This window comes from Palaemon carinicauda, chromosome 8, assembly GCF_036898095.1.
Source record: "Palaemon carinicauda isolate YSFRI2023 chromosome 8, ASM3689809v2, whole genome shotgun sequence".
In the NCBI taxonomy this organism is placed as follows: Eukaryota; Metazoa; Arthropoda; class Malacostraca; order Decapoda; family Palaemonidae; genus Palaemon; species Palaemon carinicauda.
Window position 1 is genome coordinate 133,145,563 of NC_090732.1, and position 26,673 is coordinate 133,172,235.

Here is a 26,673-nt window from a genome sequence, read left to right on the forward strand (position 1 = left end):
CCAAACATTGTTAATGAAAATGACCTAAACAGTATTGATCGTGAGTGGCGTTTACTGAGAAACACAGAAATGAATGCTAAAAGTGATATTAGTGCATGGGAATTTTGGATGGAAGTGAAACATATGAAGAAAGGTGATGACACACCCCTGTTTCCTTTACTAGGAAATTTTATGGTAAAATTGCTCACATTGCCACATTCAAGTGCCTGTGTGGAGAGGATTTTCTCTCAGGTCAACTTAATGAAGACGAAAACTAGAAATTCCTTAAATACTGAAACTTTAATTGGTATGTTGCATGCGAAAAGAACATTCGAAAGTGCAACATCCGATACATTCACAGTTACGACTGATCATATGAAATTAATGACTGAAAAAATCTATGAATCGAATCCCGATCATCAGGATGAATAGATTATTAGCCTACAGTGACATGCCACACAATGATGCCAATAACATGCACGGATATGCTTACATTAGAATGTAAATTTATTAGTAATATTAGCCTAGTACACACAATGATGCCAATAGCATGCATGGATATGCTTAGATCAGAATGTAAATTTATTAATAAAAGATTAAAAAAAAGAATACAAGTGAGTATTATTGATTGTTCCATTTAATGTTTTTTTTTTCCATTTAATTTTTTTTTTCATTTAATTTTTTTTTTTTTTTTTTAAGTTGTAAGCTGATGGGATAAGCTCTTGGCTTTCATATAGCCCACGGCTCAAAAACTGAGATAGATAGCTGCTAGCGGGAAGTCAACCCTTTAAGAAGTGATAAACCTGTCTCTTGAAGACAAAAAGGTTGTAGGAATCAGTGTTATTGTATTATATACAAATAAAAAATTATCTAGGGAAATTTTGATGAAAATGGGGTAATTTCGTGGACGAATCTAAGGTAATTTGTCCAACTTGACCTGGCAGCACTGAGTTTAGTCGACCTCAAGACATCAGGGAGGCAGGACCCGTGACATATCCTCCACAAGGGAGGAACCAGATTCCTTTTTACCAAGGTAGGATGTCTGATTTTGAGATCCTCATCATCCTTACCCAACCTTCCATCCCTTCCTAATCACATCCCATTTTTTCCTTTTATCCTTTAAAGAAAGATCCTACCCACTGAAGCTTTTATCCTATTCCCAACCACGTGTGCCGTTGCTCTAACCTTAATTAATTCACCCTGTGACAGTGTTGATTCCCACATGTGTTTAAATCCCTAAGCTTTGCACTTTTCATTTTATTTGCTTAAAAGTTTTAACCACATGACTTCGTGTTCCCAGCCTGTAGAAGTAAGTGTTCAGTTAATAACTTAATTTATTTCCCTTTCCAGGGAATGAGATTGCGATGCTGAAAACCTTCCACGGCCTTCCTAACTCCACGTGAGCCCAATTTCCCAAGTACCTCGTGGCTTACTTGAAATATGAAGTAGTTATCTGTTGTGCTCCCCTTTTATTAATTTCTATTTATATATTATTGTAAATATATCTATTTTGTCGGTATTCCTTGTCTTATTGCCGACTGGCAACCTTTCCATTGTTCTTTTTTTTTTGTTAACGCCCAGAGTTCCTTAAGCAAGGCCGGACTCACAAGCACGGGCACGTAACAATATATATATATATATATATATATATATATATATATATATATATATATATATATATATATATACATATATATATATATATATATATATATATATATATATATATATATATATATATATATATATATACATATATATATATATATATATGTATATATATGTATATATATACATATATATATATATATATATATATATATATATATATATATATATATATATATATATATATAAAATATAGCCAATGAATCCTTTATGGATTTAGTCAGTCTATGAAAAAAGAAAATAACACAATGGACCCCAGTCCCGGGCGTAGCGGCGAGCTAAAAATCTCAGGTTTATAAATGCTAAAGAAAAATTGAACATTGGTAATTGGAATGTTAGAACCATGAATCAAATTTGGAAGTTATATTAAGTGGAGATTGAATTTATGAAATATAGTTTGGATATTTTAGCCCAAAGTGAAACACATTGTAAGGGGACTAGAAAGCAAAATCCAAATCAAAGCCGTTCAATGGGAGTGTTATAGTTTGTTATGCATCAACAACTGATTCTCCTGACGAAAAGAAAGATGAATACTATGAAGAACTGCAGAGAGTTATAAATGAGATCCCAGAGATGGATATGAAAATTGTGACTGGTGACAGTAATGCTAAAGTTGGAAGAAATAATCAAGGCATAGATAGAGAATGTGATGGGTGTCAAAGGTCATGGCAAAATTGCAAGTGAAAATGGGTACATTTTATAATAAGTTTTTGTTCCACAAACAGAGGCACTCTTTTTCAGCACATGGGCATCCACAAATATACAGTACATGGACTTCACCATGTGGTGATTACAAAAATCAAATAGATCACATAGCCATAAATAAAGAGAGAAGGAGGACTCTGAGAAGGGTAAAAAGCCATTGAGGTGCAGATATTGGTAGTGATCACAAGCTTCTCACTGTCACACTTGAATTAAAACTGAAAGCACCCAACAGAACTGTAGATAAAATACCTAGGTTTGATACAACCAAGCTTTATAAAGATGAGCACAGAGAAACATTTGCAATTGAATGTAGGAATCGATTTGTAGTCTTAGAGACTTTGAGAGATGAAGAGCATACAATTAATGAAGAATGGCGTGATATTTAGAACATATATCAGACAGTTGGTAGTGAAGTTTGGGACATGCAGTTATAAAGAGACGGATTGATTTAAAAGCTCAAGATAGAGACAACTGGCAAAATCTAACCGAGGCCCTTTGCGTCAATAGGCCTAGGAGGATATATATGTGTATATATATATATACATATATATATATATATATATATATATATATATATATATATATATATATATATATATATATATACAGTATATATATATATATATATATATATATATATATATATATATATATATATATATATATATATATATATATATATATGTCTGTTTGCTATTATTGTTAAGTACAGAAAAAAGTAAACCTTGTACAGGATTTTAGTGGTTCTATAATTATCGTTTATTATCATAACTATATCTAACACTTTACGTTCGAAAACCTTCCAAAGAAAATATAATCATTATAAAATAAAAAAGAAAAAATTTGATTCAGATATCAACTTTAATGAAACTAGCATAAAGAGCTTTTCATAATCAGTGTTATATTATTTTTTTCAAATTGGTAAGTAAAAGGTTGCATTACATGCAAGCTTGCACAGAACGGAATACCCTCAAGTGGGAAATAGTTGAAAACCTAGCGAGGAGAACAACAAAACAACAATAATCATAAATATAAAGTTAAGTAAATATATAGTGTGTGTACATGAATAGCAAACTCATTAAATCCAAGGCATTGACCGTTACGGTGGCTGGCCACGATTGCAGAGTGACGCTTCAAAGTAGTGTTACAGCTTCTCTTTGAGTCATCAGCATGAGCAGCAATAACCCTAATTCATTTATCTACAGAAGACAGAAAACACAGATATAGTGATGATATCTTTTATTACCTCCGCCAACGAAGTTGGAAGGCGGTTATGTTTTCGCCCCTGTTTGTGTCTTTGTGCGTGTGTTTGTTTGTTAACAGCTCTCTGGCCACAATTTTAATCGTAAAGTAATAAAACTTGCAATGAATAACTTATGCAAAAAGCTGGAAATCATTAAATTTTCGAAGCCAAAGTCAAAGGTCAAGATCACAGTCAAGCAAAATATCCAATTCACGCAATCAGCTATAAGTTTGGACATCGTTGACATAGATACTTCAAATTTGGTTCATATTTGAGTGTATAAAAATCCACGCCAATTAATACATGTTAAGGTCAAAGGTCAAGGACAAGCAAAAGGTCGAGAATTCAGCAGACGTGGCGGAAGTCTGAGCTCTACTGAATGCCCTTCTGGTTATTATTACCATCACCAACGAAGTTGGAAGGTTATGTTTTCGCCCCGGAGTGTGTGTTTGAACAGCTTCCTGACCACAATTTTAATCGTAGAGTAATGAAACTTTGCAGGTATTAACTTTTATGTAAAAAAGATGGAAATTATTAAATTTCTGAAGGTCAAGGTCAAATGTCAAAGTAACGGTCAGGCAAAATGTCCAATTCACGTAATCAGCCATAAGTTTGGACATCGTTGTCACAGACACTTCAAACTTGGTTCATATTTAAGTGTATAAAAATCCACGCCAATTAATACATGTTAAGGTCGAAGGTCAAGATCGAGTCCAAGGTCAAAGTCAAGCAAAAGGTCAAATACCGATCATCAACCATACGGCCACAATTTTAATCGTAAAGTAATGATTTGAAACTGCTATTGTAAAGAGGTGCAAATGATTACATTTTGGAAGGTCAAAGGTCAAAGTCACGGACGCGCAAAATGTACATATCACATAACAAGCATTAAGTTTGGACTTCCTTGTCACAGAGAAATCCACGTCAATTAATACATGTTAAGGTCAAAGGTCAAGGTCGAGAGATAAGCTGCCACGGCGGAGGTCTGCGCTCTACTGAGTGCCCCTCTAGTTAAAAATTTAATGGAATAATGAACAATTCAAATACATTTCCCTTTTTCATCCATTATCATATACTGTTTTTTTTTCTTGAGACTCTTTAATTTATTTTCTTTAGTGCTCTAAATTATCGGAAGCACAGTACAAGTGTCACATTCCTAAATCCTTAATATTTCTTTCTAACTTAACATAAAAGTCATAATATCAACAAAAACAAGTCATAGTCGAGGTTCGCACAGCATGGTAATTATGTTCAGGATCCTATATCACATTGTTATTATTATCCAATACATAATATCTCCTGTACATCCATTGTAATGCCTTTTTAATATACGGTAAATGCATAGCAAATACATGTATTTCCATCATTAATAAGTTTTTTTTCATCAATAACATTACCCTCAAGGTCGCCATTAACTGAGTATTATAACTTACCCTTGCTATCCATTACTTTGCCAATCAATCACGGTACTCCATATTGCCCTAAATAAACCATTAATCATCAAAGTGAAAGAAATTCGAAGAAGCGTATTTTGGGGAAATTTAAGCTGCATCGTATATAAAGATTTACCGAATACTAATGTGGGATTCAAGTGAGAAAACATTTCTAAGCAATGTTTTTATTTGACCAAATAGAGCAAATGCCATATTAACGTGTAAAAGGATATCTTATGCATAGCCTACATACGCATAAAGACCGTAAGGGTTAAATGAGAGGTAATTCCAGTAAAGTTCAATGTTATGCAATGAAAAAGCAAAACGATAAGCTTATGGGCGATGAGACATATAGCAATTAATTAAGAGGTAATTAAAAGCACTAGGTAATGGCTAAATAAGTAATTACCACGATCATATTACGGTAATCTCAGGTAATCCCCATTTCCATCACAGCCGTGGTAGCAATTATAAGAATAAGTACTAACATCATCAGTATGAGAACGATAAACCAAATAAAGGCTTTCTATTTACAGTAAAATACACTAGGTATATTCCCGCTTAAAGATCACAATTATAATTTCAGGTAAACAAATCACTAACGGACCAATGGCATATATATATATATATATATATATATATATATATATATATATATATATATATATATATATATATATATATATATATATATATAAAATTTCTCGTCCGAATTTGAAAAAGGAAATCTACACTTTGTCCGGAGACAAGATTTTTAACAGCTCTAATCTTATCATCATCATCAATATTTTATCTTTCAAGACTCCAAAGTGAGCAAGTATATCCAAAATATACTAGGATCTAAGATTAACCGACCAAGGAACACAGGATGGCTAAGAATTCCACATTCCACTTTCCGTGTGCTTATGTATGTATAAGGCATAAACCTAGAGATGAAAACGCTTTTTCTGTGCCAAGACTATTTTACACCCAACGTCTCTCTCTCTCTCTCTCTCTCTCTCTCTCTCTCTCTCTCTCTCTCTCTCTCTCTCTCTCTCTCTAACTAATACCACATACCATACAACCTACAAAATGTTTTTATGGCACAGACTTCAATATGTATAAATGGCCTACTTTCCGTAAACTTATTTCTAAATAGAATATCAAAGAGCTTTATACAATATTTTGAACAATATATTTGAGGCTCACGACACCAACCATTACACTGCTGCATAGCCCAAGCACAAAGAACCATAGGAATAATTAACCGTCAAATTGTTTTCATCAAAACATTTCCTTTTATTGCGCCCATTACAAAAATATTATTTTTCATATTCGTTTTGAAAACCAAAAGATTACAAAGCACGACATATGTTTCTTTTTGATGAATGACAATGAACCATTTGTTTTTTTCGCCTTAATTTTTTTTTTTTTCTTTTTTTATGAAATGTTTAAATAACCTCAAATGAAGTTGCGTATGACTCGATCTGAATTGATATGTGTTTGGCCTATATGGCGGGCGTTGGGATCGGACAAGCCAATCACGGCCGATGTGTAAAGGGGAGAAATCCCCAATTTACACTATGGAGTAGAAGTTGAAAGGGGTTGGACAGCAAGGGGGAAGAAAGGAAGCGGATAGACAAGCTAAATAGAAAAAAAAAAAAAAAAAAAAAGTACGCTTTTGATCCGGAACCTGAAGGTTTTTGAAGCCTCCGAATTTGCATTCAAGGTCACTACTTTCCGTCTTTTACACTCGTCAGTTCCCTTTTGTACCGCACGTGTTTCATACAGGCTTGTACACTTTAACGTTATTGCCTTTAATTATCTCTCGCTCCTGTCCCCACTGATAGCAGAACCTGTTTAAGCTTGCCTTTGCATGTATTAGTCTGTTTGGATTTTTGAGACATTCTTGCCCGGAACGTTTTGTATATAAACTCATTATCTGTAATATAAAGGCTACTTGCATTCATCTTACCTCTCTGTTAACAACCGCACCATACTTGGTGACCCTCTGAGTGATCAGCTCATCATCACCTTTTTTTCACCCAACACTATTGCCCTAACCTTGTTACGATACCATCCACCGATCCTGACTCTGCGACCCACACCCTCGAAAGATACCTCCTGGCGCAGTACAAGTCATCACCAGCCGCCCATATAGACAAGCTTATTCAGTTATCTCAACAACTGTTGGGGGACCAATAGGCTTCGCTCGCCCTAAGGGAAATGATCGGTATCGCTCACTTGCAACCTGTAGCGTCCAATCTACCACTCTAGATTTGGGGCTAATGTAATGAAATGTGCAGATGGTTGTCAGTGGACAAAAATATGTGTAAGTAGGCCAACACTTGTGCTTGTGACCTCCCTTGTCACTATTCTTTTTTTTTTGCATGATGCCGGTAGGGATGTGCGGGTTTTGGTAGAAACTGGTTCTTGCCATTCTCGTCTACCAAAGTCACTCTCCTGGATACAATGTGGTCATTCTAAGCCTGCTGATGTCTGCCTGGTAACTGCAAATAGATCTGAGATCCCCACCTAGAAGTATGAGACATACACACTATCATTTGGGAGTGCAAAATACCAATGGAAATTCCTCGTTACCGACGTAACATTGCCGAAACTTGGTGCAGTTTTCTTGGACATTTCCACCGCCTAATTGATATTGGGCATCGATGATTAGGCAGCATAGACTTGTACCCATCAACATCTGTGCAATCTAGCCCCTGCGACCTCGTACTCCACATCAGCGCACCCATGAATGTCTAAACACACCTCTTCACGTCGTACCCAGAATTCTTCCATCCTGAATTTTACCAAACGCTCGTGGTTCCCGCTTAGCCCAATATCTATCACCATATCAAGATGGCGGAGCCCCCAGTGTTCAACAGATTCAGGCGTCTGGCTCCGGATCGTTTGGCAAGTGCTAAGCAAATTTTTGTTGAAATGGAACAAATGGGCCTTTGTAAAAAGGTTTAAACTCCACAGTCGTTGCTCTTACACATTATCCTCAAGAAATGTGGCTCCTTATGCCAGTGTGGGGTTTACAAGTGTCTGAACTTGCAGACAAAACCAGATCACTACCCCCTCCAAAGCATCGCCATCGTTACCTCTTACTTGCACAAAGCGAAGGTTTTCTCCATGCTCTACTTCTTGAAGGGGTATTATTAGGTGCCCATGAACCCCGAAGACATCGCCAAGACCGTCATCATCACCCCTTTCGGGGCCTACACCTTCAATTACTCCTGTTTTAGCCTTCGTAATGTTGCAGCCACTTTTCCGTCACCTACACATCTTTCTCAAACACCTACAACAGAACGGCCTTATAGTAAAGTAGGACAAGTATCGTTCTTAGGGCACCACATCACACTTGAAGGAGTTCACCCCTTCCCTGAGAAGGTAGCAGCTGTTCGAAACTTCTCAACGCCCTCGAATGACAAAAGCACTGCAAGAATTTTTGGGCATGATTAACTATTATCACCAGTTCCTGCCAGCCAACACCACCACTCTTAACCCCCTCTACACCTCCCTTAAGCGCAAGCCAAAACACCTGAACTGGGGTCCCCTTCAAGAAGTGTCCTGCAACACAAAGGATGCCCTATCAACCACTGCTGATCTCACTTTTCCCGTTCCACATGCCCCTTTCCTTCTCTCTACCGATGACAGTGACGTCACTATTGGTGCAATACTTGAGCAGGTGATCAATGACTCACCCTGTGAATTGAACTTCTTCAGTAGAAAACTGTCCAAGGCGGAATTAGGCTACTCTACCTTAAACCATGAATTGCTGGATGTGCCCTTTGGCTTCCTGTCACTTTCGTCATTTCTTAGAAAGTACGCCCTTCGTCATTCACAGACCACATGCCTCTGGTGCACACCATCACTCGACAGTCCGACGCTTGGTCTGTCTGTCAACAAAGACATCTCAAAGATGTGGCTGAATACAACTGCTCCTTTCAATACGTCCCTGGGAAAACGAATCCAGCTGCCAATGCCCTGTCAAGAAAAACAGTGGTTGCCTTCATCTAGGATTGGATTACAACACCTTAACCGAAGCCCAACAAAAAGATCTAGAATTCCAAGCATGTAGAACATCCTGCACAGCCCTTTGCTTGGAAGATGTCACCCTCGATGACTCCAACACCACCCTCCTCTGTGACATAAGTACTAGACCACGACCATGGATACCTGCTCCCATAAGCCGTCAGGTGTTTGATTTCACCTATAGCCTCTCAAATCCCTTGCATCAATCTACAGCACACCTAAAGAAGATGCAGTTCAATTGGCACAGCTTTACTAAGGATACTAAAGATTGTATTTCTAGTCAAACTTCAAAAGTACATCGACATATGGATTTAGGAGTAAACGACTTTTCTCAGCCTCAGTTTCGTTTTGCCCACATTCAAATTAACGTAATAGGTTCCCCTACGCTCATGACAAGGACATTGTTGCCTATTTAGCATCAATGACCACTTCACACATTAGCCTGAAGCCATTTCCATGCAAACTGCAATGTCCACCTCATGTACATCTGCCTTACTCTCGGGTGGACAGCAAGATTTGGTATCCCTGAGTATATTACGTCTGACAGGGTACTACTTTCACCTCTCAATTGTGGACATCATTAGCTAATCTCCTGGGCATCACCCTACATTAGACAACCGCCAACAACCTGGAAGACAACGGAATGGTTGAACATTTTCATCGCAACCTCAAAGCAGCTTTGACATATCGCTCCAATGACTCCAACTGATTTGCTAAGTTTCCCTGGATCCTCCTGGGACTAAGACCACTCCTAAAGATGACCTGGATGACCTCGGCAGCTGAAATGGTGTATGGTGACCTGTTGGTCGTCCCTGCCAAAGTTTTTCCGTCTGCAATCTCCTCGACAATCTCCAGCGCCTACGTCACATTGTGGGAAAATTTATTCCATGCAGCCAGACCTTCAAGCCCAAGTAAAGCAATAGATACCGACAGACTTGCACTCTGCAATGCACGTTTTCATGTGCACTGGCACTTGCAAGCCACCCTTAACACCGCCTTACACTGGCCCTTTCATAGTGATCCGTTGCCCATCGAAGGCTTTCCTAATTAAAATTTGTGGTAAAAAAGACTGGATCTCCATTGATAGCCTATAAACTATGAATCCCCTGAAAAATGACCCGCCTACAGTGGGCCTCTCAAGAGCAGGGCGCCCTATTTCCCATGCATGACTTTTTTAAGGGGGGGGGGGAGCCATGTACCACACGTTTCATACACGCTTGTACACTAACGTTATTGCCTTTTTTCTTATTTCTTGCTCTTCCCCGCACAGATAGCAGAACCTCTTCAAGCTTGCCTTTGCATGATTAGTCTGTTGTGACATTCATGCTCGGAACTGCTTTTATATAAACTTATCTGTTAAATAAAGGTTACTTGCATTCACCTCGCCTCTCTACTGACAAACACATCGAACACTTTATTCTCATAGCTGTCCAACTGTTATAACTTTACCTCACTCCAATTTCCCGGGACTGGGACAATCAAAATTAAACCATTATGAACAACCATATCAAATTCTGGAAATACCATCCAGTGTCCTAATTATACCAAATATAAGAATAAGACAAAAACGTTGAGTCATTAGTAGGATTAAAAATACCTTGTAAGATTATAAGGATGTAAGAAAACTAACTACTTTTTTCAATCTTCCGTAAGCTTGTAAAATCCTATATCTTACTGCATCCAAAAAAATCGGCCAAGATTTTACAAACAGAAGAACAAGTTGAGCATGGATATAGTGCTTCAGGATTTTTCCTTTCATCACAAGGTTATTTTTTTTTTCTGTTGGAGCCCTTGGGCCTGTAGCATCCTGCTTTTCCATCTAGGGCTGTATCTTAGCTGTTAATAATAATAATAATAATAATAATAATAATAATAATAATAATAATTTTTTCTTTTGTTTCTTAACGCTGAGAGATTCCGCCCCCAGTTCACTTGGATGATAACCGCAATTTTTGTTGCTGGAAATAGGGAAACGAAAATCTAAAAATATTTTGTTCCTTAGCCCAAAAAAGATTCTAAAACTTGTCATCACTTCGGAAAGAGAGGAAATACATCACAGTAGCTTGTTTTATTTATCACCCGTAAAATACCTATATTTAAGAAAGACAGAACACTATATAAAAGCAGCCATTTATGCGTACTGAAGCAATTATTTTCTTAGCAGAGCAAGGAAAAATGAAAAATGGACACATACACTTGGCTTTAAACACTCTCGTAAGTGTATATTCAGCCCTTTTGAGCCTGTGGGGAGACACCGCACCTTGTCCCATGAACATCCCTCCTTACCCATGATTTGGTTATTAATTACTATTTTAGGTTAATGGTCAAACAATCGTTAGCTTCTCAACCCCCCCTCCCCCCAAAAAAAAATCAAACAATAGCTTATTCGCTAAGATAAACACAAAAAATAGTAATAATTACACTGACTTGTATACAAACAAACAAAAAGTAGCGAAACTAATCAAATAACAACGATTTGTATGACAAATTAGAATGAATAGACGATCTGGAACTTTTCTATCAAATCGTGGAATTCAAATGATCTTGGTGACAATAATAATAATAATAATAATAATAATAATAATAATAATAATAATAATAATGATATTAATAATAATAATAATTCCAAGCTTTGTTAGGGTATAATTGGTTCAAAATTAACTCCACACGGAGTATAGAGGAGCAGCAAGCATATATATGGCACTCACAACAAATATCATCTTATGTTTTATTCTACGTGTAATAACAATAGTTACAGATAGTAAAGTCCATGTTAATATTATATCCGTTACCCATTATATGAACACCAGAATGCAGGTAATATGATTCCTAAAGTAACGATAATGTGTGTTGCGAAAAAATGGCTAAATGAACCAAAGGTTGCATTCTAACTCATCGCGTAATGTCGTCGGCAGGGTTAGTAAGCGTGGTTACCCGTCGTAGGCGTTAGTTATGCAGTCTGTCTACATTGTTTAAAAAATTTCGTCAAAATAAAACTGTAGAAATCCTGGAATAAATGTTGCCAGAAATTTACCGTTTTACAAAAAGATATACTGACATTAAAGATTACGGTCATTAACAAGTAAAATATAACAATAAAGTATGGTAAAATTACGGTCGTCTGAATTTTACTGAAATACGGCTGGGAACAGTATATTCTTAGGGAGAATTTCGTTTAAAATTACTGTTTTTTAAACCGTGTATGTTAGAGCTCCCCAGGCTTACTATGTTAGCCAACCCGTACCAAATATATCTGCCTAATATGACAGAGTAATTAATATTACATTATAAAATAAAGTGTAATACTATCAAATGTCACATAGGGCATCTACTCAACAATCAGGCCTGCCGCTTTTACCTCACCTCGCTCAACATGGCGTCAAATAACATCGTGCAGTGTTTCAGATTATACTGGATTAACGAACTTTTGGGAGCTATAGTACCCTGATCTAAGCTTAGGGACGATACTTGTAAAAGTATCCAGGGTTGGGACCTTCCGTCTGAACCCTTTATCACAAAACCTTATTTTCTATGGTATAGGTACTGCTGAGATGACTACAGTAGACTATGGGATTTCATCGGTGACAGAAAGATGAAAGTGAAGCTAAAAATAGTACATGCCTCAATTCAACGTAAAATGATTGATTGGCTCCCCTGCGACCACAAGAGGTGAGTGTTATTTGTTATTTTTTTTGTTATTTGTATTTTCTATCTGCCCGTAACACCATATATCCATCAGCAAAGCAGCTTATGCAAATCCGATTTCCGCACACAAAACCAGTGTATCAGGATTTTTTTTAAATAACCCCTAATTTCCTCTATATGCGACGGTCGGAACAATCTCTCTCTCTCTCTCTCTCTCTCTCTCTCTCTCTCTCTCTCTCTCTCTCTCTCTCTCTCTCTCTCTCTCTCTCTCATGTAAATATAAAATGAAATGGGAAAGCTCACTCTAAAAAGGTACGACAAAGAATATCAAATTTACAATGTCACTTTTCGGGTTTTGGGCGACACATTTGTCAAAAATCTGCTTCCCTTTATTATTACAGACTAATTACATCTCCCGTATCCAATCATATTCAAGTGAATGAGAAAAAGTCCTCTGAGTATAATGCTTCTTATCAAAAATAGATAATGAAAGAAACTAAAACCATCGGTGAAAATTAGTGACGAGCTCCTTTGAGTAATACATCGAGTAATAAGTGTTGGTGTACATTCCTTAAAGAAACAAATGGTGTTTTTTCAAGAATAAATTAGAGATGCGTTTATCCAAAAGGAACAAAAACACCGAGAACTAAGTCATTCTAAGAAGACTTGAAACGTTGCCCGATATAGAAAATGGGACTAACCTACTGGAACTTGAGGGTCTAAACAAGCTAACAATAAAGTATGAATTACAGATTAATGGGATTGGAAGAGTTATAACATCAAGTTTGTGGATTATAAAGATATGGAAAAGGTATCCCCTTAAGTATAAATTTCTAGCAATAGCCTAAAGCAAACATCTGAGTTTGGCAAAGAAAACGATTCTTTCTGAGGATGGCTTCCAGAGAGTGAAGAGATCTGATAATCTGACAAATTGAAAATTAGGAAACGATGCGTACTTAAAAATTTTGTATCGAGTGGTTGGGCTTTATAATGACGAGAGAAGAGTTTTGGAGTATGTGCACAAGAGCACCGGAAAAAAAAAAATATTACTTCAGGCTTGTAAGCCGAGGGCCAATCGAAATTACGAAAATTAAATATGCAGCATTCCCTCTCAATAAGTGAATGTTACGGCGACTACTGAAAGTGAGAAGGAAAGTATTACAAGTAAAGGAAACTTCATCATTGGTAAAAATAAATTCATAAGAAGGGATGAAGGTAACGACAACACCTGTTCACATAAGCCTACTCGCATGGATCCCTGTTCACATAAGCCTATTCGCATGGATGAAAACCAGGGTTTTAAATAGAAGGAAAATAAATAGTGGTTACGATGCCATATTCATAATGGAAAATGTTATTTCTGTAAGTTTATTCCCCTGTCTTCAGTATTCGTACCTATTGTTGGGAAATTGACATCGGGCCAGCATGGGCTCTTGCTCCTAAGAACAACCATGGATGATCGACCTCCGGCTTAAATAATTAAGACTGGATTGGCTTTATACTTTGTGATCAAAAGATCTTCAGAGTAAAAAAAAAAGTTACGAAGACACCGGAAGAAAAATGCAAATTTTGTCTTTCATCTTTGAGAGTATACTTTTGGAGGTCGCCTCATTAGTTCACTTTTGGTCGGTCAGGCGCGCATAAAATCGCAGACGTCATTTTTCAGAATCATTGAAGCAAAGAAACGCGAAAGTGCCCTGAGGATAAAACCAAAGATTATCTATAAGATAAAAGGATAAGAAAATTAGTCATGGGGAGCAACAGCAGATGTAAGCTCTAAGATTGCTGGCCTCCAGTCATTAAAACAATCAAGATGTCAGATAACTAATAATCAATCAACCAAACATTAAAACAAATAAATAAATAAATCTGAATTCAAATGGATGGTCGGGATCGCAATACATTGCAATCTGTCTCTCGGTAAACCTATTTCATCCGTTTCGTGTGACGCTTGACATAACCACGTCAACAGGATTCAATTAGGCATGACCCACAACGAATTGTTAAAACGGATTTTGACGTAGGAAAAATCTATTTTTGAGTGAGAGAGCCATGTCGTCCTGATGGAAACTCCTTCTGGCAGCTTCCTACAGTATAATATTTCTGCGAGTGATATTACAAGAGAATTATCATCAGGTATCACGGGGTTCTAGCCCCCGGAACGACTATCCTAAGCTATCGTGTATATCAGGGACGTATCCATAAATATCTGCACCATAAATAACAGACATACCCCAGTCTAGGAATCTAAGGAGAAGGATAGGTGAGGAGCCGTTGCATATCCTTTCCCCTCATAGTACTGTCTATTTTGGGTGCGCCATTTTCAGCCCTTTTTGGAGTAATTCCTTGCATGATGGCTTCCTCTTCGTCGTCTAAGTTGATTACCTTCTTCCTTTACTGTTTGAATTAGCTGTAACTGCCTTAGATCCCCTCGGAGAGTGGTTAATTAACTTCTGTTAGGCGATGAGACATCAAAAGGAGGGAACTTTGGAGTGACGAATCCCCTAACTAATCCTCTCGAGAACATAACGATAGAGATACCTACCAAGAGATCATTCAATACTGCTAATTTGTTCTTTCTTCAGATATCTTGTAAACAAATACACACACAGACAAATAGTCAGTGGAAAGAAATCTTTCTGGTGTAATTATATATAGACAGTATTTCCTAACAAACGAAGAGAACTGAACGCGATACAAAGACAATATATAAATATTGATACCAAAATTAAGGAAAATTAATATTGTCAAAATATCTAACCACTAGCAGTACATAACATATCAAAATCCGGGTAGATATCATGACAAGAACGCAAACAGATATACTGTATGCTTAAGGCGCATGCGGCATTGTTATACTATCTCAAAGATTTCAAACAGTTTATTAATTCAACTATTCAGTTTATCTGGCGTTTATTCTGGTTGGCCATCGACACCGATATATATACTAACTTTTACGGTAGATTTAGAGGCTGAAAAATAGAAAGTATACTCTCATCGTCACTTTATTGAATTTTCGAGCAATATCGCGGCATACTGCTACTTGCATCGGGGTTCTGAGTATCGTTGGAAGATTCTAAAATACAATGGGAATCCCAATGTATCCGACCTTCATTTACTGGTCACCATTATAAATACTCCCGTGTTCCAATGCTTTAACCCGACACTGGCTACTAACAAGAAGAACACTACAAACTATGAAAGGAAACACCCGACTGAACTTAAGTGCTCAGCATTTTTACAGGTCTAAGAAAATAAGAGAACAATAATGAATCGTATACTATAATCAGTTAACTTTCGAACACTGATTTCAAATATACCATAAATGCCATATTTCTTGGATTTCGTTACATACAATAGTGCAATCCCGAGTATTTCAAAGGCACCTCAACGTAAATCAGTTATGAAAATATATACAGCTTTCCGGTTACTGGGAGATCTACCAAAAATAAAATTAATTAGGTTTTTTAATATACTCATGTGATGAACAAGACATACCACGGTAATTTATAAAATAAATCTTCACAGTTTTCCAAACGAATATCAAGGCCGCAGATCAGCTTTTTTATTTTTCCTAGTTAGGTCTTTTCATCGTCCCAATTTAATCGGGATTAGGATTTGTTTCCTATTTCGACCAGTAGTCAATGAATTTTTACATTGGTCTTATTTTCCTTTTGGCTCTTAGTGATTAGTCATGGGATGTTTTATATATTTACATATATATATATATATATATATACACATATATATATATACATATATATATATATATATATATATATATATATATATATATATATATATATATATATATATATAGCGTGCCAAGATTAACCACTAAGAGCCACAAGGAAAATAAGACAAACGTATATATATATATATATATATATATATATATATATATATATATATATATATATAGTGTGAGTGTGTGCGCGTGCGTGTGTATAAATAACGTCCCATGACTAACCACTAAGAGCCACAAGGAAAATAAGACAAACGTATATATATATATATATATATATATATATATATATATATATATATATATATATATATATACACACACACACACACACACACACACACACATATATATATATATATATATATGTGTGTGTGTGTGTGTGTGTGTGTGTGTAAAGAACGTACCATGACTAACTAACCACAAAGGGCCACAAAGAAAGTAAGACAAACGTAAAAATTCATTGACAACTGATCGAAAAAGGAAGCACAAACCCTGAATCCCGATTAAATTACGACGATGAAAAGACCTAACTAAGAACAATAAAAAAAAGCAGAAGTTTAAGGACTGCGAATTTAGTCACTCAGGGAGCGTAATAAAGTCCACAAACTCGGGAGGAAACAATCACTCTGCAGTGTTTTCCATTCTATTCAGACGCTAAAACTCCATCAAAGAAAACTTTGAAGAAGACAGACAAATGAGAAAACCTCATCAAGTGAGAAGAGTTCTTAAGTTTACTTTGTACGAACAACAAAATTATTATCCATTTTGTCGAGTCAAATTCAATAAAATTTGGCTTGAGACATCCTCAGAGTTCAAGCTCTGGGCTAACAATAAAAAGACGGTGTCAGAAAAGCATGTTTTCTAACGTACGTGAATATCTACCATCTGAAATTTGCATAAAGTAATTGGTTGGCGAGTTGCACCCACAATAGAGCCAGTAATAGTGGTTCAATTGAAATTCCGACAGAGTACCCAATTTTCGTATCCTGATAAAATCTGAACCAAGCATATAAAATTAAAGCCGACATGTACATGCCAGATTGATATCTATAAAATCCAAAATAATAAATAAAGTTTGCACAGAACTACAGTTTCGACATGCATGCCTATTTTCGCACAATATAATGGTTTATACTTGAAACTGACTTTATAGAAATTATAAATGGAGCAACAAACAAATCAAAGGCTACAGCAACTTTTCTTGAACTGGGTACAGGAAAGGAACTGAGTTGTGGGACAGAAAAAATTTTTAGTCTTAAAATATAAACCAAAGACACTCACCTTTTCAGATGCGACGGGTAAACAAGCCTTGATATTTCTGCAACGCCCTTTTTATACATAAAACCACTTCCCGGATGTAGCGAAAACTTTTCCACGGACCTACAAAAGACAAATTTGTAAATTGCCTGGTAGCTACTCAAATAAATTCAAGACAGTTACAAAAGAATAAATTTGTACGTGTGTAACAGTTACACATTAAAATAGTTAAGCTAATAACATAACCCTTTTGTCAATGTTAACTGATTATAATCTCATCCTAAGTTCATACTCGACACAGCACAGAGTATCTAAGTACAATTTATTTTTAAAGATAACATTTTTTTGCATTCGTTAATTGATTTGAAAAATCTTTTATTAAAGAAAGTACAACTAGACCTATTCTTTCTGTTACTGAGAGAGAGAGAGAGAGAGAGAGAGAGAGAGAGAGAGAGAGAGAGAGAGAATATTATTGTAACCAAGTATGAATTTCTTCTTAGCTATAATGCCATTTTTTTTTTAAAAAAGATTATGAACTTCCAATATATTGGTTTTTTCTTATGCTATACTGCTACCCTCATATGGATACTCTGGTCAGTGGGAGCTTACCAAGCAATCTCCGACACCTCCAAAGAACAATAAACATTCAAGTTGAAAAAAAAGTTCTCCAGAAGTTCACTGTGGGGTGTAGAATCTACAGTAGTATTAATTTCATAGGGGGAGGGGACACCGCCCCACGCCTACCTCACCCCTGGGAACTGCCGGTCTTTTTTATTTGGAAACCCGTCGAAGTTTCATTAAATGCGTTTAATAAGTTTACTCTTCCTTCATTGACTACTTCATGAATCATTTTACTAATGTGCAGAGAAAAGGGAAATATATTCTTTGCAATTTCTCAAAAGTCGATTTGCTATATGTCGAGATTCACTCCTGTTTTTCTGGGATATATCCCAACACTATCACCATTTTTATGTACAAACGAATTACTTACCATCATTCATTTCATTTTGTGTAGATCAGCGTTTTTCACTGAATTGTAAACGTAATATCACAAGCTAACGTCACGAAAACAAGGGCTATCGACGCCGAAAATACCCAAAATGATATAACTTCATGAAACCAGGAATAATGATTGGCGAGGAACTCTCATTGGAAATTACCCACGTTTCTCATTAAAGTTCATGAACCTAACTCTTTGTTTTCCATGATAGTAGAATGTTGATCATATCTTACAATTGATTAAGAATCGCTTCTCACTTATATACTCTTTGTTGTCCATAACGGAATAACTAAGGAGAAAAAAGAGAGAGAGAGAGAGAGAGAGAGAGAGAGAGAGAGAGAGAGAGAGAGAGAGAGGGGGGGGGGGTTTGCAGGCCGAAACTGTCAACGGGAAAATTCTTCTTTCATTTCTTTTTTACCTTTTCTAACTCGAGGTGAGCTGTATTGGCGGTGCACTTCCCGATGCTAAAGAAACACACACAAACATATATAACTCTCTCTCTCTCTCTCTCTCTCTCTCTCTCTCTCTCTCTCTCTCTATATATATATATATATATATATATGCATATATATGTGTGTGTGTGTGTGTGTGTGTGTCCTGGAGAGATGAAATAGGATCAACAGAACTATCCTAAACGAAAAACAAACTAAAAGCAAACCCTAGACATGCGTAAACACGATCAATCAAAAATTGAGTCGGCACTAACGCAACGAAGAACCATCAAATTGAGGAAAAGGCGACTTGGAACAAGACGCCAACAGATGTTTGATTTAAAGGGTGAAAATTGAAATATTATCAACAACAGATATGTAAAAATAAAATTGCTGAGGATTTCTATACATAGCTACACAATCGTGATATAAGAAATAACTTTGCCGATAGAAATAATGAAACATCTGAGCCAGTACCAAACGTACTTGTAGGAGAAATAAAGAAAGCATTAAAAGGCATGAAAAGAGGCAAAGCAGCAGGAACAGATGGCCTAACAACTGATTTAATTATAGATGGAGGAGATTTCATATTAGTAAAACTAGCTGAACTTAACACAAAATGTCTGCAAGAATCCTCTATGCCTACAGCTTGGAAAGAATTTATCATTATACCAATTCAATAAAAGGGAGACACTAAAGACCTGAAAAATTATCGCCCAATAAGTTTAATCTCCGTCATAAATCAAATATGTACAAAGATCATATTAGGGCGAATAGAAAAACAGCTAGGCTTCAATCAATCCAAAGAGAGCATGCTACCTTTAAAAGTTAATGAATACCAACAGACCATATCTATGTAACTAACTAGTTAATGGAAAAATCATGAGTATGACAAACCACTATGCATGGCAATTATACACTATAAGAAAACTTTTGATTCTGTCAAAACCTCAGCAGTAATGAAACCCCTTCAAAGACAAGGAATAGCTAAATTTTAGGTTAGAACACTTGAAGGTATGTATACAGACAGTAAAGCAATCCTAAAACTAATGAAGGTATTGAGAAAATTCTGACTGAAAAAGAAGTTAGACAGGGAGACCTCATCTCTCCTAAATTATTCACAGCATGCCTAGAAGTTTTGATGAATTTAGATTGTGAAAATGTAGGAAATAATATTAATGAGAATATCTTAACTTCTCAAGATTTGCAGATGACATAGTTCTGTTTAGTGAACCAAGGGAGGAATGAGGAATTGCTAAAGATGATAGAAGATTTAAACAGAAAGCAGAAATATTAGACTGAATATGAGTAAAACTAAGATAATGTTCAATGAAAATGAAGAGACAACAAATAAGGTTTATGGACGAACCTCTACAGATTGTTGATGGATAGACATACTTAGAACAGCAGTAAGTGTTTTCCCACGAAATAAGACCAAAATTAAAACAATGATAAGCGTGGGATGGACAGCTTTTGTTAAACAAAATGAGATTGTGAAAGGTAAAACGTCTTTGTCTATAAAGAAAAGTATTTAATCAAATGGTTCTACCAGTTTTAACTTATGCATCTGAAATTTGGAGCCTTACTAAAGGCTTAGAACTTAAGCTAGTTACAACTAAAAAACTATGGAAAGAATAATGATGGGAGTAACAACACTAAGAGACAGAAAAAGAGTAACATGGATACTAGACCAAACTAAAGTAGACGATATTCTGACAGCATGTAAGAAAAAGAAATGGACATAGGCAGGGCACAATGAGAATGACAGATAACAGATAGACATTAAGAATAACAGACTAGAGATTGTAAAGGAATTAGGGAAAGGAAGAGAAGACGATGGATTGACGAAATAAGAAAGTTTGGGCGTGGACTGGCATAGAATGACCATAAACAAGTGGAGGGACATGTCTGAGGCTTTTGCTCTGCAATGGACTTTCAACGGCTGGTGATGATGATGATATATACAATATATGTGCACAAACAAACATATACAACTATGTATGCAGCAACAATGGCCTCATTAAGAAAAAATACCTTTTACATGGCAGACAATCCTTTTTACAGAACTACAGCAACCACACAAAAACAATAGTATTTTTTCTCATCTGTATGGTGTAAAAAATCATCAAATGCCTGGGACATGGGGCAGCTAAATGCCATGTACTGTTATTTCAATAACGCAAGAGAAGAAACAATAAATATTATTATCTTGAGATGTATGTGCATGGATGGGTGGAAAAAATATCTTATTTGTAAAAGAAATTAAGACTGGAAGTTAAGGATATGATGTTTAGTATTGGGAAGGACAAAGATTTGTTATGTCAGGGATGGTTGACATATGCAGGCCCACAGCTGTGGTGCCAATATTAAAAAATGCGGGGGAGGGGGAAGAAGCACATATGTGTTTGATGGCAAGAAAAACAGTAATATTACCAAGTGATCATGTCTAGGCAAGGAGAATGATGTAGTGAAGGAACATCTGCCGATAAGCATTCAAAAAACGAAATCAGTTGTGAAAGATATTTACAGGTATAGATAAAGAATAGATAACACAGAAGTGCAGTAAAACGGGGCTATTACTGAAGGTATCACTGATCATTATCTAATTGAAGCTGAAGTGGAATCGGGAAGAAATGTTAGTTGAAAACCATTAGTTGGAAATGTAATAAAGATAAGTAGGCAAGAATACCATTTTGTAAGTTTTAAAAATAAGTTCGAGTTAAAACTAGGCTAATGTTAGAAACAAGGAGACTAAAAGGCACAAGGGAAAGAGAGTCGATAATGAACACCAAGATGATAGTCAAAAGAAAACGAGGTTGAAAAACAAAAGCATGATGAAATTTAAAGAATAATTCATCAGAGGTGGGATAGAATATTATTCATGGAAATTCGTGTAAAAGACAAGGCAATAAAACTTTTCTTAGAATAAAAGATGTTGGCTTAAAAGAGAGTGGTCCTGGAATGATAGTGGAACTATTTAGAGGATGGAGAATTGAGCCAACAGACTCTTGTGGGTTTCAAAATGAAATGCTATGGCAAAGGTGATTAAGGTGTGTGTGGGTGAGGGAAAGACTCCAAAGGGACAGGGTATAGATACAAATATAATTATAAAGGATAAAAGTACAAAACAGAGTACATAGGCGTATTTTGATTGGCAAAGTACTAAAATAAATTACATAAGTACTTAGGCCTATGTGGAAAGTTGATATCGTTTTAGAAAATTAAGAAAATTACTGGTAGTAGGTTGGCAAGGGCACCAGCCACCCGTTGAGATACTTCCGCTAGAAAGTTATGGGGTCCTTTCACTGGCCAGACAGTACTACATTGGATCCTTCTCTCTGGCTACGGTTCATTTTCCCTTTGCCTACACACACACAAACACATACAACGAATAGTCTGGCCTATTCTTTACAGATTCTCCTCTGTCCTCATACACCTGACAACAGAGATTACCAAACAATTCTTCCCCCAAGGGTTTACTTCAACTGTAATTTTTCAGTGGCTACTTTCCTCTTGGTAAGGGTAGAAGAGACACTTTAGCTGTGGTACGCAGCTCCTCTAAGGGAAGGACACTCCAAAATCAAACCTTTGTGCTCTAGTCTTGGGTAGTGCCATAGCCTCTGTACCATGGTCTTCCACGGCCTTGGGTTAGAGTTCTCTTGCTTGAGGGTACACTCGGGCGCACTATTCTATCTTACAGTATTTCTCTTTGGTTAAAGTTTATATAGGAGATATTTATTTCAATGTTACTGTTCTTGAAATAATTCATTTTTCCTTGTTTCCTTTCCTTATTGGCCTATTTTCTCTGTTGGAGCCCCTGGGCTTATAGCCTCCTGTTTTTCCAACTACACTTGTAGCTCAGAAATAATAATAATAATAATAATAATAATAATAATAATAATAATAATAATAATAATAGATCGAATGCCAAGTTTCAAAGATATAAGTTTTTAGAGTGAAGGTGAAAAAAAAGAATAAATCGTGCATGAAGTTGAAAAAAAAAAAATATAAAACTGATTAACTGCAATATAGTGGGTGCTGTGGATATTTAGAGTAATAATATTTTGTATAAGATGGTTAAGCATACATGAAGTACTGGTTTGGCCCATTACCTGGTTTTACAAAAGGGCGTATTATGTCTCCACAACTGTTTAATATCTTTGTAAATAGAAAGGCACGAGAAACCACAGAAAAGAACTAGGTTTGTCATAAAATGGGTCGTAAATGGAGACTGCTTTCTCAATGTTTGTTGATGATTCAGTGTCGCTTGGGATTTATGAAAAGAAACTTTATACACTAGTGAAAAGGTTTGAATGCAATTCCGATGGAAGAATATTTATATGGTATTGTTGAGCAAGATTTGCGTTACGGATATAAGAGGAAACCAGGGAAGATGTAATGAATACTAATATGAATGGGGGAAGAATAGCAATGAATATTAAAGTGAATGAGGGAAGAATAGAAATGAATACTAATATGAATGGGGGTAGAATAAAAGCAATTGATTCATAAAATTATTTGGAAGTAAGGGCTAAGAAGGAGAGAACAGAAGTGTCACGGAATAGGCTTACATGGGATTGGAAAGAAGTATGAAACCTACGGAAAACAAAAATAAAATGTAAGAATGAATTGCAGTATCGACTTTAGTATATCGGACAAAAGTATGAATTTCCAGACGATATGAAAGAAAAATGGTTTAAACTAATGAGATGAAGTGTTTTGGCAGAGAAATTTAGCAATGAAAACGATAGATAAAAAAAGTCAGCCTTTGAGAAAATAAGGATCATTGTTTCCAGGTAATACAAATAAAAGGATGTAGGACGAAAGTTTGGCAAAAAGAGTGAAATTCTGAACACGAGAGACAAGTGAAGGACCTGTTAAGTGCTGCGATACAGAAAAGTTGAAGTATTAAGATTGACATATTAAAAACGCGTGATACTTAGTTTTTGATGGAGGTGAACGGCTCAGAGTGTGTGCCATGGTATGACGTTGCCTGTATCTTCTTTGTTGTGCCTACTGCTATAGAGGATTTCTGCCCAGAAGGCTATTTACCTAAGTAGTTAATTTATAAGTGTGGCACATTCTTAAGCTATATCCTATCAACAATATATTCACATACCGTGTATATATATATATATATATATATATATATATATATATATATATATATATATATATATATATATATATATATATATATATATATATATATTATATATGGATAAATATCAACACAACATCGTGTTCAAATAGAAATAAATTTCTACCTCATACTTGGGATCGAACACTAGCCCCTTCTAATGAAAGGCCAGGTCGAAACCAACCATGCCACGAGAGGCCATAAAAGAAATCGGAACCTGACGCTACCCAGCTGTACGAGGATTTACCTGGTGAGACATCAGTCTCTTACCAGCGAGTTTTACCCAATTTCCCGGCCCACCACGTGACACAATTGGTAGTAATTAATTCAAATTACCCCTAATGCGTCAATATGGATAAATATCAACACAACATCGTGTTCAAATAGAAATAAATTTCTACCTCATACTTAGGATCGAACGCTATATATATATATATATATATATATATATATATATATATATATATATATATATATATATATATATATATATATATATATAGCAGCCGTTTCTAATTCCCTCCAAGACAAAAGCCTCACGTCCTTATTTATGTCTGGGGTTTGGATAGTTTTCATCACTACGATGGTAGGAAACTGATTTCTAACAGCAAACGAACCTAGCATGGGGGGCCCTGACTCTTACAGGTATGCTGATCATGGTGATTTACTAACCCTCTTTTGACGTTGAGGTATCCCCACTCAGATATATATATATATATATATAAATATATATATATATATATATATATATATATATATATATATATATATATATATATATATATATATATATATATTCTTATGAAACGAAGCTGGTCTAGCATAGAGTAAATAGTATATTCCTGTATTTCAAGATGAACTCCTCTCATGTAGGTAAAAGTTTGGTATGTAAATTACGTAAGACATTTGACGTTAATTTCATTGTATTCTTCATTCAAGTCAGTATATGTAAATTTGCGTTATTTTTAAGAATTAACATTTTATTTCACATATTTTTTTTTACGAAGTCTTATGTATTCTGTTCCAGAGTGCTATATGATCCATACGAGATATGAACGAGGGCTTATGTAATTCTTTTTACGGTATTGCGTCATGTTTATGAGCAAAAAAGCAATTCTTATATTCGCCACGTGTTTTGGAAGGTTCTCGATAACCCCAGCGTAAGTTTTTATCTTTTTTTTATTTCCAAGAATGGTAGTTGGGCGAAGCAGCTGAGAGAAAGAGTTGCCTGGAAGCAAGGTTCGTCCCCCTGAAGTTTATCTAGGTAGTATCTTTGCCGCCACTAGGAGCTGGCCCCCAACCCATGAGAACGATCTATTTGGAATAGTATATTTGGAATAGTCTAGAAGTTGCTAAGTTCATATATATGCACCCAATGGCTGTATAGCAGCAGGAGAGAAACAGCTATCCTGAGAGAGCCAAAATTCATCCTCTCTCTCTCAAAGAGCCTGTAGTGTGTCCACTCCAAAGTGATTCTGGCCCCAGCGTATATTGTGTGTAGTGTGTTAAAACGTTGCTGCAAATTTGCCAGAAATGTTAAATATACTGTGTTGTGGTGAGTGCTGGTATTGAGTGAACTCTAATTTCAAGTGAAACAAGTGATTGTATAATTTTCCTAAGTATCCATTTCTTTTGCCTTAGTCTAAGGCTTTAGACAGACTTAATATTTCGAGTCAAGTGATTATATAATTCTCAGAGTGTAACATTTCTTTTGTCTTAATCTAAGTTTTGCTCAGATTTAATATTTTGAGTGATTTATTTTTTATGGAAACTCTTTCAAAGTCTTGTAATTTTTATAGAATATATTTATTTTTGTAAAGATTGTATTATTCCATTCACCAGTATTTATTTCAGTACTCACTCGTATCCCAGTTAAAGAATCAAAGTAAGAGGCTGTTTGAATACAGTAATTCTTAACAATTTCAGTGTTGTTTTGAATGTACTTATGAGACCTTTGTATATTCAGTGTTTTTATATAATGCTGTCTGGGAGTTATATAACTGTCTCAGAGCTTGGGTATTAATATTTTCAAGTGTAATATATTAATGTAAAAACAAAGAGGCTAGTTTGTCCCTCAAGAGGTTGTGTAGCTTGCCAGCCGTAATATATATATATCATATTATATTTTTGGTTCCCAATCACAGGACTACATTATAATATATTTTTGGTCCCAAGACCCTTGGGATTGAGCGAGTCTGTTTTAAATATTGGTGATATAAGGGACATGTTTTGATTAAAGGATTGAACAATTTAGAGTTGATACAATTTTGTGTATTGTTTGGATATATATTTTGGAGTAGTAAAAATTTTTTTGTAAAGAACAAGATGGCACAGTTTAATTTCCAAGAGTTTTTGAAAAACACAAAAGGTTCAGGACTTGTCAGAAGCTAATGTAATTAAAGCT